Here is a 14103-nt window from a genome sequence, read left to right as displayed (position 1 = left end):
CGTCAGCGGAATTCTGAGCACAATGGAAGAATTCCGAAGCATTTTTAAACTTCAAAACTTCAGCGGAATTCCGAGAACAATGGAAGAGTTTTGAAGCAATTTTAAGTTTCAGCGGAATTCCGAGAACAATGGAAGAGTTCCGAAGCATTTTTAAACGTCAGCGGAATTCCGAGAACAATGGAAGAGTTCTGAAGCATTTTTAAAAGTCAGCGGAATTCTGAGAAAAATAGAAGAGTTGTGAAGCATTTTTAAGCGTCAGCGGAATTCCGAGAACAATGGAAGAATTCCGAAGCATTTTTAAACTTCAAAACTTCAGCAGAATTCCGAGAACAATGGAAGAATTCCAAAGCATTTTTAAAAGTCAGCGGAATTCCGAGAACAATGGAAGAGTTCCGAAGCATTTTTAAACTTCAGCAGAAGTCCTGGCACAATGGAAGAGTTCTGAACCATTTTTAAAAGTCAGCAGAATTCCGAGAACAATAGTAGGGTACCAAAGCATGTTAAAACTTCAGCGGAATTCTGAGAACAATGTAAGAGTTCCGAAGCATTTTTAAACTTCACCGGAATTCCGAGAACAATGGAAGAGTTCTGAAGCATTTTTAAACGTCAGCGGAATTTTGAAAACAATCGAAGAGTTCCAAAGCATTTTTAAAAGTCAGCGGAATTCCGTGAACAATGGAAGAATTCCGAAGCATTTTTAAACTTCAAAACTTCAGCAGAATTCCGAGAACAATGGTAGAATTCCGAAGCATTCTTAAACTTCAGCAGAATTACGAGCACAATGGAAGAGTTCCGAAGCATTCTTAAACTTCAGCGGAATTCCGAGAACAATGGAAGAGTTTTGAAGCATTTTTACACTTCAGCAGAATTCCTGGAACAATGGAAGAGTTCTGAAGCATTTTTCAAAGTCAGCAGAATTCCGAGAACCATAGAAGGGTACCAAAGCATGTTTAAACTTCACCGGAATTCCGAGAACAATGGAAGAGTTCCGAAGCATTTTTAAACATCAGCGGAATTCCGAGAACAATGGAAGAGTTCTGAAGCATTTTTAAACGTCAGCGGAATTCCGAGAACAATAGAAGAGTTGTGAAGCATTTTTAAGCGTCAGCGGAATTCTGAGAACAATGGAAGAATTCCAAAGCATTTTTAAACTTCAAAACTTCAGCAGAATTCCGAGAACAATGGAAGAGTTCCGAAGCATTCTTAAACTTCAGCGGAATTCCGAGAACAATGGAAGAGTTTTGAAGCAATTTTAAGCGTCAGCGGAATTCCGAGAACAATGGAAGAGTTCCGAAGCATTTTTAAACGTCAGCGGAATTCCGAGAACAATGGAAGAGTTCTCAAGCATTTTTAAAAGTCAGCGGAATTCTGAGAACAATAGAAGAGTTGTGAAGCATTTTTAAGCGTCAGCGGAATTCCGAGAACAATGGAAGAATTCCGAAGCATTTTTAAACTTCAGCAGAATTCCGAGAACAATGGAAGAGTTCCGAAGCATTCATAAACTTCAGCGGAATTCCGAGAGCAATGGAAGAGTTCCGAAGCATTTTTAAATGTCAGCGGAATTCCGAGAACAATAGAAGAGTTGTGAAGCATTTTTAAGCGTCAGCGGAATTCTGAGCACAATGGAAGAATTCCGAAGCATTTTTAAACTTCAAAACTTCAGCGGAATTCCGAGAACAATGGAAGAGTTTTGAAGCAATTTTAAGTTTCAGCGGAATTCCGAGAACAATGGAAGAGTTCCGAAGCATTCTTAAACTTCAGCGGAATTCCGAGAACAATGGAAGAGTTTTGAAGCAATTTTAAGCGTCAGCGGAATTCCGAGAACAATGGAAAAGTTCTGAAGCATTTTTAAATGTCAGCGGAATTCCGGGAACAATAGAAGAGTTGTGAAGCATTTTTAAGCGTCAGCGGAATTCTGAGAACAATGGAAGAATTCCGAAGCATTTTTAAACTTCAAAACTTCAGCAGAATTCCGAGAACAATGGAAGAGTTCCGAAGCATTCTTAAACTTCAGCGGAATTCCGAGAACAATGGAAGAGTTTTGAAGCAATTTTAAGCGTCAGCGGAATTCCGAGAACAATGGAAGAGTTCCGAAGCATTTTTAAACGTCAGCGGAATTCCGAGAACAATGGAAGAGTTCTGAAGCATTTTTAAACTTCAAAACTTCAGCAGAATTCCGAGAACAATGGAAGAATTCCGAAGCATTCTTAAACGTCAACGGAATTCCGAGAACAATGGAAGAGTTCTGAAGCATTTTTAAAAGTCAGCGGAATTCTGAGAAAAATAGAAGAGTTGTGAAGCATTTTTAAGCGTGAGCGGAATTCCGAGAACAATGGAAGAATTCCGAAGCATTTTTAAACTTCAAAACTTCAGCAGAATTCCGAAAGCAATGGAAGAATTCCGAAGCATTCTTAAACTTCAGCGGAATTCCGAGAACAATGGAAGAGTTCCGAAGCATTTTTAAAAGTCAGCGGAATTCCGAGAACAATGGAAGAGTTCCGAAGCATTTTTACACTTCAGCAGAATTCCTGGAACAATGGAAGAGTTCTGAAGCATTTTTCAAAGTCAGCAGAATTCCGAGAACAATAGAAGGGTACCAAAGCATGTTTAAACTTCAGCGGAATTCTGAGAACAATGTAAGAGTTCCGAAGCATTTTTAAACTTCACCGGAATTCCGAGAACAATGGAAGAGTTCCGAAGCATTTTTAAACATCAGCGGAATTCCGAGAACAATGGAAGAGTTCTGAAGCATTTTTAAACGTCAGCGGAATTCCGAGAACAATAGAAGAGTTGTGAAGCATTTTTAAGCGTCAGCGGAATTCTGAGAACAATGGAAGAATTCCGAAGCATTTTTAAACTTCAAAACTTCAGCAGAATTCCGAGAACAATGGAAGAGTTCCGAAGCATTCTTAAACTTCAGCGGAATTCCGAGAACAAAGGAAGAGTTCTGAAGCATTTTTAAAAGTCAGCGGAATTCTGAGAACAATAGAAGAGTTGTGAAGCATTTTTAAGCGTCAGAAGAATTCCGAGAACAATGGAAGAATTCCGAAGCATTTTTAAACTTCAAAACTTCAGCAGAATTCCGAGAACAATGGTAGAATTCCGAAGCATTCTTAAACTTCAGCAGAATTACGAGCACAATGGAAGAGTTCCGAAGCATTCTTAAACTTCAGCGGAATTCCGAGAACAATGGAAGAGTTTTGAAGCATTTTTACACTTCAGCAGAATTCCTGGAACAATGGAAGAGTTCTGAAGCATTTTTCAAAGTCAGCAGAATTCCGAGAACCATAGAAGGGTACCAAAGCATGTTTAAACTTCACCGGAATTCCGAGAACAATGGAAGAGTTCCGAAGCATTTTTAAACATCAGCGGAATTCCGAGAACAATGGAAGAGTTCTGAAGCATTTTTAAACGTCAGCGGAATTCCGAGAACAATAGAAGAGTTGTGAAGCATTTTTAAGCGTCAGCGGAATTCTGAGAACAATGGAAGAATTCCAAAGCATTTTTAAACTTCAAAACTTCAGCAGAATTCCGAGAACAATGGAAGAGTTCCGAAGCATTCTTAAACTTCAGCGGAATTCCGAGAACAATGGAAGAGTTTTGAAGCAATTTTAAGCGTCAGCGGAATTCCGAGAACAATGGAAGAGTTCCGAAGCATTTTTAAACGTCAGCGGAATTCCGAGAACAATGGAAGAGTTCTGAAGCATTTTTAAAAGTCAGCGGAATTCTGAGAACAATAGAAGAGTTGTGAAGCATTTTTAAGCGTCAGCGGAATTCCGAGAACAATGGAAGAATTCCGAAGCATTTTTAAACTTCAGCAGAATTCCGAGAACAATGGAAGAGTTCCGAAGCATTCATAAACTTCAGCGGAATTCCGAGAGCAATGGAAGAGTTCCGAAGCATTTTTAAATGTCAGCGGAATTCCGAGAACAATAGAAGAGTTGTGAAGCATTTTTAAGCGTCAGCGGAATTCTGAGCACAATGGAAGAATTCCGAAGCATTTTTAAACTTCAAAACTTCAGCGGAATTCCGAGAACAATGGAAGAGTTTTGAAGCAATTTTAAGTTTCAGCGGAATTCCGAGAACAATGGAAGAGTTCCGAAGCATTTTTAAACGTCAGCGGAATTCCGAGAACAATGGAAGAGTTCTGAAGCATTTTTAAAAGTCAGCGGAATTCTGAGAAAAATAGAAGAGTTGTGAAGCATTTTTAAGCGTCAGCGGAATTCCGAGAACAATGGAAGAATTCCGAAGCATTTTTAAACTTCAAAACTTCAGCAGAATTCCGAGAACAATGGAAGAATTCCAAAGCATTTTTAAAAGTCAGCGGAATTCCGAGAACAATGGAAGAGTTCCGAAGCATTTTTAAAAGTCAGCGGAATTCCGAGAACAATGGAAGAGTTCCGAAGCATTTTTAAACTTCAGCAGAAGTCCTGGCACAATGGAAGAGTTCTGAACCATTTTTAAAAGTCAGCAGAATTCCGAGAACAATAGTAGGGTACCAAAGCATGTTAAAACTTCAGCGGAATTCTGAGAACAATGTAAGAGTTCCGAAGCATTTTTAAACTTCACCGGAATTCCGAGAACAATGGAAGAGTTCTGAAGCATTTTTAAACGTCAGCGGAATTTTGAAAACAATCGAAGAGTTCCAAAGCATTTTTAAAAGTCAGCGGAATTCCGTGAACAATGGAAGAGTTGTGAAGCATTTTTAAGCGTCACCGGAAATCCGAGAACAATGGAAGAATTCCGAAGCATTTTTAAACTTCAAAACTTCAGCAGAATTCCGAGAACAATGGAAGAGTTCCGAAGCATTCTTAAACTTCAGCGGAATTCCGAGAACAATGGAAGAGTTTTGAAGCAATTTTAAGCGTCAGCGGAATTCCGAGAACAATGGAAAAGTTCTGAAGCATTTTTAAATGTCAGCGGAATTCCGGGAACAATGGAAGAGTTTTGAAGCAATTTTAAGCGTCAGCGGAATTCCGAGAACAATGGAAGAGTTCCGAAGCATTTTTAAACGTCAGCGGAATTCCGAGAACAATGGAAGAGTTCTGAAGCATTTTTAAACTTCAAAACTTCAGCAGAATTCCGAGAACAATGGAAGAATTCCGAAGCATTTTTAAACTTCAGCAGAATTCCGAGAACAATGGAAGAGTTCCGAAGCATTCTTAAACTTCAGCAGAATTCCGAGAACAATGGAAGAGTTCCGAAGCATTTTTAAACGTCAACGGAATTCCGAGAACAATGGAAGAGTTCTGAAGCATTTTTAAAAGTCAGCGGAATTCTGAGAAAAATAGAAGAGTTGTGAAGCATTTTTAAGCGTGAGCGGAATTCCGAGAACAATGGAAGAATTCCGAAGCATTTTTAAACTTCAAAACTTCAGCAGAATTCCGAAAGCAATGGAAGAATTCCGAAGCATTCTTAAACTTCAGCGGAATTCCGAGAACAATGGAAGAGTTCCGAAGCATTTTTAAAAGTCAGCGGAATTCCGAGAACAATGGAAGAGTTCCGAAGCATTTTTACACTTCAGCAGAATTCCTGGAACAATGGAAGAGTTCTGAAGCATTTTTCAAAGTCAGCAGAATTCCGAGAACAATAGAAGGGTACCAAAGCATGTTTAAACTTCAGCGGAATTCTGAGAACAATGTAAGAGTTCCGAAGCATTTTTAAACTTCACCGGAATTCCGAGAACAATGGAAGAGTTCCGAAGCATTTTTAAACATCAGCGGAATTCCGAGAACAATGGAAGAGTTCTGAAGCATTTTTAAACGTCAGCGGAATTCCGAGAACAATAGAAGAGTTGTGAAGCATTTTTAAGCGTCAGCGGAATTCTGAGAACAATGGAAGAATTCCGAAGCATTTTTAAACTTCAAAACTTCAGCAGAATTCCGAGAACAATGGAAGAGTTCCGAAGCATTCTTAAACTTCAGCGGAATTCCGAGAACAAAGGAAGAGTTCTGAAGCATTTTTAAAAGTCAGCGGAATTCTGAGAACAATAGAAGAGTTGTGAAGCATTTTTAAGCGTCAGAAGAATTCCGAGAACAATGGAAGAATTCCGAAGCATTTTTAAACTTCAAAACTTCAGCAGAATTCCGAGAACAATGGTAGAATTCCGAAGCATTCTTAAACTTCAGCAGAATTACGAGCACAATGGAAGAGTTCCGAAGCATTCTTAAACTTCAGCGGAATTCCGAGAACAATGGAAGAGTTTTGAAGCAATTTTAAGCGTCAGCGGAATTCCGAAAACAATGGAAGAGTTCCGAAGCATTTTTAAACGTCAGCGGAATTCCGAGAACAAAGGAAGAGTTCTGAAGCATTTTTAAAAGTCAGCGGAATTCTGAGAACAATAGAAGAGTTGTGAAGCATTTTTAAGCGTCAGCGGAATTCCGAGAACAATGGAAGAATTCCGAAGCATTTTTAAACTTCAAAACTTCAGCAGAATTCCGAGAACAATGGTAGAATTCCGAAGCATTCTTAAACTTCAGCAGAATTACGAGCACAATGGAAGAGTTCCGAAGCATTCTTAAACTTCAGCGGAATTCCGAGAACAATGGAAGAGTTTTGAAGCAATTTTAAGCGTCAGTGGAATTCCGAGAACAATGGAAGAGTTCCGAAGCATTTTTAAACGTCAGCGGAATTCCGAGAACAATGGAAGAGTTCTGAAGCATTTTTAAAAGTCAGCGGAATTCTGAGAAAAATAGAAGAGTTGTAAAGCATTTTTAAGCGTCAGCGGAATTCCGAGAACAATGGAAGAATTCCGAAGCATTTTTAAACTTCAAAACTTCAGCAGAATTCCGAGAACAATGGAAGAATTCCGAAGCATTCTTAAACTTCAGCGGAATTGCGAGAACAATGGAAGAGTTCCGAAGCATTTTTAAAAGTCAACGGAATTCCGAGAACAATGGAAGAGTTCCGAAGCATTTTTAAATGTCAGCGGAATTCCGAGAACAATGGAAGAGTTCCGAAGCATTTTTAAACTTCAGCAGAATTCCTGGCACAATGGAAGAGTTCTGAAGCATTTTTAAAAGTCAGCATAATTCCGAAAACAATAGAAGGGTACCAAAGCATGTTTAAACTTCAGCGGAATTCTGAGAACAATGTAAGAGTTCCGAAGCATTTTTAAACTTCACCGGAATTCCGAGAACAATGGAAGAGTTCTGAAGCATTTTTAAACGTCAGCGGAATTTTGAAAACAATCGAAGAGTTCCAAAGCATTTTTAAAAGTCAGCGGAATTCCGTGAACAATGGAAGAGTTGTGAAGCATTTTTAAGCGTTAGCGGAATTCCGAGAACAATGGAAGAGTTCCGAAGCATTTTTAAACTTCAGCAGAATTCCGAGAACAATGAAAGAGTTCCGAAGCATTCTTAAATTTCAGCAGAATTCCGGGAACAATGGAAGAGTTCCGAAGCATTTTTAAAAGTCAGCGGAATTCCGAGAACAATGTAAGAGTTCCGAAGCATTTTTAAAAGTCAGCAGAATTCCGAGAACAATAGAAAGGTACCAAAGCATGTTTAAACTTCAGAGGAATTCTGAGAACAATGTAAGAGTTCCGAAGAATTTTTAAACTTCACCGGAATTCCGAGAACAATGGAAGAGTCCCGAAGCATTTTTAAACGTCAGCGGAATTCCGAGAATAATGGAAGAGTTCTGAAGCATTTTTAAACGTCAGCGGAATTTTGAAAACAATGGAAGATTTCCGAAGCATTTTTAAACGTCAGCGGAATTCTGCGAACACTGGAAGAGTTCCGAAGCATTTTTAAATGTCAGCGGAATTCCGAGAACAATGGAAGAGTTGTGAAGCTATTTTAAACGTCAGCGGAATTCCGAGAACAATGGAAGAGTTCCGAAGCATTTTTAAACGTCAGCAGAATTCCGAGAACAATGGAAGAGTTCCGAAGCATTTTTAAACTTCAGCAGAATTCCGAGAACAATGGAAGAGTTCTGAAGCCTTTTTAAATGTCAGCGGAATTCCGAGAACAATGGAAGAGTTCCGAAGCATTTTTAAACGTCAGCGGAATTCCGAGAACAATGGAAGAGTTCTGAAGCATTTTTAAAAGTCAGCGGAATTCTGAGAAAAATAGAAGAGTTGTGAAGCATTTTTAAGCGTCAGCGGAATTCCGAGAACAATGGAAGAATTCCAAAGCATTTTTAAACTTCAAAATTTCAGCAGAATTCCGAGAACAATGGAAGAATTCCGAAGCATTCTTAAACTTCAGCGGAATTCCGAGAACAATGGAAGAGTTCCGAAGCATTTTTAAAAGTCAGCGGAATTCCGAGAACAATGGAAGAGTTCCGAAGCATTTCTAAAAGTCAGCGGAATTCCGAGAACAATGGAAGAGTTCCGAAGCATTTTTAAACTTCAGCAGAATTCCTGGCACAATGGAAGAGTTCTGAAGCATTTTTAAAAGTCAGCGGAATTCCGAGAACAATAGAAGGGTACCAAAGCATGTTTAAACTTCAGCGGAATTCTGAGAACAATGTAAGAGTTCCGAAGCATTTTTAAACTTCACCGGAATTCCGAGAACAATGGAAGAGTTCCGAAGCATTTTTAAACGTCAGCGGAATTCCGAGAACAATGGAAGAGTTCCGAAGCATTTTTAAACGTCAGCAGAATTCCGAGAACAATGGAAGAGTTCCGAAGCATTTTTAAACTTCAGCAGAATTCCGAGAACAATGGAAGAGTTCTGAAGCCTTTTTAAATGTCAGCGGAATTCCGAGAACAATGGAAGAGTTCCGAAGCATTTTTAAACGTCAGCGGAATTCCGAGAACAATGGAAGAGTTCTGAAGCATTTGTAAAAGTCAGCAGAATTCTGAGAAAAATAGAAGAGTTCTGAAGCATTTTTAAGCGTCAGCGGAATTAAGAGAACAATGGAAGAATTCCGAAGCATTTTTAAACTTCAAAACTTCAGCAGAATTCCGAGAACAATGGAAGAATTTCGAAGCATTCTTAAACTTCAGCGGAATTCCGAGAACAATGGAAGAGTTCCGAAGCATTTTTAAATGTCAGCGGAATTCCGAGAACAATAGAAGAGTTGTGAAGCATTTTTAAGCGTCAGCGGAATTCTGAGCACAATGGAAGAATTCCGAAGCATTTTTAAACTTCAAAACTTCAGCGGAATTCCGAGAACAATGGAAGAGTTTTGAAGCAATTTTAAGTTTCAGCGGAATTCCGAGAACAATGGAAGAGTTCCGAAGCATTTTTAAACGTCAGCGGAATTCCGAGAACAATGGAAGAGTTCTGAAGCATTTTTAAAAGTCAGCGGAATTCTGAGAAAAATAGAAGAGTTGTGAAGCATTTTTAAGCGTCAGCGGAATTCCGAGAACAATGGAAGAATTCCGAAGCATTTTTAAACTTCAAAACTTCAGCAGAATTCCGAGAACAATGGAAGAATTCCAAAGCATTTTTAAAAGTCAGCGGAATTCCGAGAACAATGGAAGAGTTCCGAAGCATTTTTAAAAGTCAGCGGAATTCCGAGAACAATGGAAGAGTTCCGAAGCATTTTTAAACTTCAGCAGAAGTCCTGGCACAATGGAAGAGTTCTGAACCATTTTTAAAAGTCAGCAGAATTCCGAGAACAATAGTAGGGTACCAAAGCATGTTAAAACTTCAGCGGAATTCTGAGAACAATGTAAGAGTTCCGAAGCATTTTTAAACTTCACCGGAATTCCGAGAACAATGGAAGAGTTCTGAAGCATTTTTAAACGTCAGCGGAATTTTGAAAACAATCGAAGAGTTCCAAAGCATTTTTAAAAGTCAGCGGAATTCCGTGAACAATGGAAGAGTTGTGAAGCATTTTTAAGCGTCACCGGAAATCCGAGAACAATGGAAGAATTCCGAAGCATTTTTAAACTTCAAAACTTCAGCAGAATTCCGAGAACAATGGAAGAGTTCCGAAGCATTCTTAAACTTCAGCGGAATTCCGAGAACAATGGAAGAGTTTTGAAGCAATTTTAAGCGTCAGCGGAATTCCGAGAACAATGGAAAAGTTCTGAAGCATTTTTAAATGTCAGCGGAATTCCGAGAACAATAGAAGAGTTGTGAAGCATTTTTAAGCGTCAGCGGAATTCTGAGAACAATGGAAGAATTCCGAAGCATTTTTAAACTTCAAAACTTCAGCAGAATTCCGAGAACAATGGAAGAGTTCCGAAGCATTCTTAAACTTCAGCGGAATTCCGAGAACAATGGAAGAGTTTTGAAGCAATTTTAAGCGTCAGCGGAATTCCGAGAACAATGGAAGAGTTCCGAAGCATTTTTAAACGTCAGCGGAATTCCGAGAACAATGGAAGAGTTCTGAAGCATTTTTAAACTTCAAAACTTCAGCAGAATTCCGAGAACAATGGAAGAATTCCGAAGCATTTTTAAACTTCAGCAGAATTCCGAGAACAATGGAAGAGTTCCGAAGCATTCTTAAACTTCAGCAGAATTCCGAGAACAATGGAAGAGTTCCGAAGCATTTTTAAACGTCAACGGAATTCCGAGAACAATGGAAGAGTTCTGAAGCATTTTTAAAAGTCAGCGGAATTCTGAGAAAAATAGAAGAGTTGTGAAGCATTTTTAAGCGTGAGCGGAATTCCGAGAACAATGGAAGAATTCCGAAGCATTTTTAAACTTCAAAACTTCAGCAGAATTCCGAAAGCAATGGAAGAATTCCGAAGCATTCTTAAACTTCAGCGGAATTCCGAGAACAATGGAAGAGTTCCGAAGCATTTTTAAAAGTCAGCGGAATTCCGAGAACAATGGAAGAGTTCCGAAGCATTTTTACACTTCAGCAGAATTCCTGGAACAATGGAAGAGTTCTGAAGCATTTTTCAAAGTCAGCAGAATTCCGAGAACAATAGAAGGGTACCAAAGCATGTTTAAACTTCAGCGGAATTCTGAGAACAATGTAGGAGTTCCGAAGCATTTTTAAACTTCACCGGAATTCCGAGAACAATGGAAGAGTTCCGAAGCATTTTTAAACATCAGCGGAATTCCGAGAACAATGGAAGAGTTCTGAAGCATTTTTAAACGTCAGCGGAATTCCGAGAACAATGGAAGAGTTGTGAAGCATTTTTAAGCGTCAGCGGAATTCTGAGAACAATGGAAGAATTCCGAAGCATTTTTAAACTTCAAAACTTCAGCAGAATTCCGAGAACAATGGAAGAGTTCCGAAGCATTCTTAAACTTCAGCGGAATTCCGAGAACAAAGGAAGAGTTCTGAAGCATTTTTAAAAGTCAGCGGAATTCTGAGAACAATAGAAGAGTTGTGAAGCATTTTTAAGCGTCAGAAGAATTCCGAGAACAATGGAAGAATTCCGAAGCATTTTTAAACTTCAAAACTTCAGCAGAATTCCGAAAACAATGGAAGAGTTCCGAAGCATTTTTAAACGTCAGCGGAATTCCGAGAACAAAGGAAGAGTTCTGAAGCATTTTTAAAAGTCAGCGGAATTCTGAGAACAATAGAAGAGTTGTGAAGCATTTTTAAGCGTCAGCGGAATTCCGAGAACAATGGAAGAATTCCGAAGCATTTTTAAACTTCAAAACTTCAGCAGAATTCCGAGAACAATGGTAGAATTCCGAAGCATTCTTAAACTTCAGCAGAATTACGAGCACAATGGAAGAGTTCCGAAGCATTATTAAACTTCAGCGGAATTCCGAGAACAATGGAAGAGTTTTGAAGCAATTTTAAGCGTCAGCGGAATTCCGAGAACAATGGAAGAGTTCCGAAGCATTTTTAAACGTCAGCGGAATTCTGAGAACAATGGAAGAGTTCTGAAGCATTTTTAAAAGTCAGCAGAATTCTGAGAAAAATAGAAGAGTTGTGAAGCATTTTTAAGCGTCAGCGGAATTCCGAGAACAATGGAAGAATTCCGAAGCATTTTTACACTTCAGCAGAATTCCTGGAACAATGGAAAAGTTCTGAAGCATTTTTCAAAGTCAGCAGAATTCCGAGAACAATAGAAGGGTACCAAAGCATGTTTAAACTTCAGCGGAATTCTGAGAACAATGTAAGAGTTCCAAAGCATTTTTAAACTTCACCGGAATTCCGAGAACAATGGAAGAGTTCTGAAGCATTTTTAAACGTCAACGGAATTCCGAGAACAATAGAAGAGTTGTGAAGCATTTTTAAGCGTCAGCGGAATTCTGAGAACAATGGAAGAATTTCGAAGCATTTTTAAACTTAAAAACTTCAGCAGAATTCCGAGAACAATGGAAGAGTTCCGAAGCATTCTTAAACTTCAGCGGAATTCCGAGAACAATGGAAGAGTTTTGAAGCAATTTTAAGCGTCAGCGGAATTCCGAGAACAATGGAAGAGTTCCGAAGCATTTTTAAACGTCAGCGGAATTCCGAGAACAAAGGAAGAGTTCTGAAGCATTTTTAAAAGTCAGTGGAATTCTGAGAACAATAGAAGAGTTGTGAAGCATTTTTAAGCGTCAGCGGAATTCCGAGAACAATGGAAGAATTCCGAAGCATTTTTAAACTTCAAAACTTCAGCAGAATTCCGAGAACAATGGTAGAATTCCGAAGCATTCTTAAACTTCAGCAGAATTACGAGCACAATGGAAGAGTTCCGAAGCATTCTTAAACTTCAGCGGAATTCCGAGAACAATGGAAGAGTTTTGAAGCAATTTTAAGCGTCAGTGGAATTCCGAGAACAATGGAAGAGTTCCGAAGCATTTTTAAACGTCAGCGGAATTCCGAGAACAATGGAAGAGTTCTGAAGCATTTTTAAAAGTCAGCGGAATTCTGAGAAAAATAGTAGAGTTGTAAAGCATTTTTAAGCGTCAGCGGAATTCCGAGAACAATGGAAGAATTCCGAAGCATTTTTAAACTTCAAAACTTCAGCAGAATTCCGAGAACAATGGAAGAATTCCGAAGCATTCTTAAACTTCAGCGGAATTGCGAGAACAATGGAAGAGTTCCGAAGCATTTTTAAAAGTCAACGGAATTCCGAGAACAATGGAAGAGTTCCGAAGCATTTTTAAATGTCAGCGGAATTCCGAGAACAATGGAAGAGTTCCGAAGCATTTTTAAACTTCAGCAGAATTCCTGGCACAATGGAAGAGTTCTGAAGCATTTTTAAAAGTCAGCATAATTCCGAAAACAATAGAAGGGTACCAAAGCATGTTTAAACTTCAGCGGAATTCTGAGAACAATGTAAGGGTTCCGAAGCATTTTTAAACTTCACCGGAATTCCGAGAACAATGGAAGAGTTCTGAAGCATTTTTAAACGTCAGCGGAATTTTGAAAACAATCGAAGAGTTCCAAAGCATTTTTAAAAGTCAGCGGAATTCCGTGAACAATGGAAGAGTTGTGAAGCATTTTTAAGCGTTAGCGGAATTCCGAGAACAATGGAAGAGTTCCGAAGCATTTTTAAACTTCAGCAGAATTCCGAGAACAATGAAAGAGTTCCGAAGCATTCTTAAACTTCAGCAGAATTCCGAGAACAATGTAAGAGTTCCGAAGCATTTTTAAAAGTCAGCAGAATTCCGAGAACAATAGAAGGGTACCAAAGCATGTTTAAACTTCAGCGGAATTCTGAGAACAATGTAAGAGTTCCGAAGAATTTTTAAACTTCACCGGAATTCCGAGAACAATGGAAGAGTCCCGAAGCATTTTTAAACGTCAGCGGAATTCCGAGAATAATGGAAGAGTTCTGAAGCATTTTTAAACGTCAGCGGAATTTTGAAAACAATGGAAGATTTCCGAAGCATTTTTAAACGTCAGCGGAATTCTGCGAACACTGGAAGAGTTCCGAAGCATTTTTAAATGTCAGCGGAATTCCGAGAACAATGGAAGAGTTGTGAAGCTATTTTAAACGTCAGCGGAATTCCGAGAACAATGGAAGAGTTCCGAAGCATTTTTAAACGTCAGCAGAATTCCGAGAACAATGGAAGAGTTCCGAAGCATTTTTAAACTTCAGCAGAATTCCGAGAACAATGGAAGAGTTCTGAAGCCTTTTTAAATGTCAGCGGAATTCCGAGAACAATGGAAGAGTTCCGAAGCATTTTTAAACGTCAGCGGAATTCCGAGAATAATGGAAGAGTTCTGAAGCATTTTTAAAAGTCAGCGGAATTCTGAGAAAAATAGAAGAGTTGTGAAGCATTTTTAAGCGTCAGCGGAATT

The sequence above is a fragment of the Phyllobates terribilis genome, unplaced genomic scaffold, assembly GCF_046119375.1.
Source record: "Phyllobates terribilis strain yellow unplaced genomic scaffold, ASM4611937v1 Scaffold_28__1_contigs__length_16237799, whole genome shotgun sequence".
NCBI classification, from domain to species: Eukaryota; Metazoa; Chordata; class Amphibia; order Anura; family Dendrobatidae; genus Phyllobates; species Phyllobates terribilis.
Note: the sequence above shows the minus strand (reverse complement) of the source record.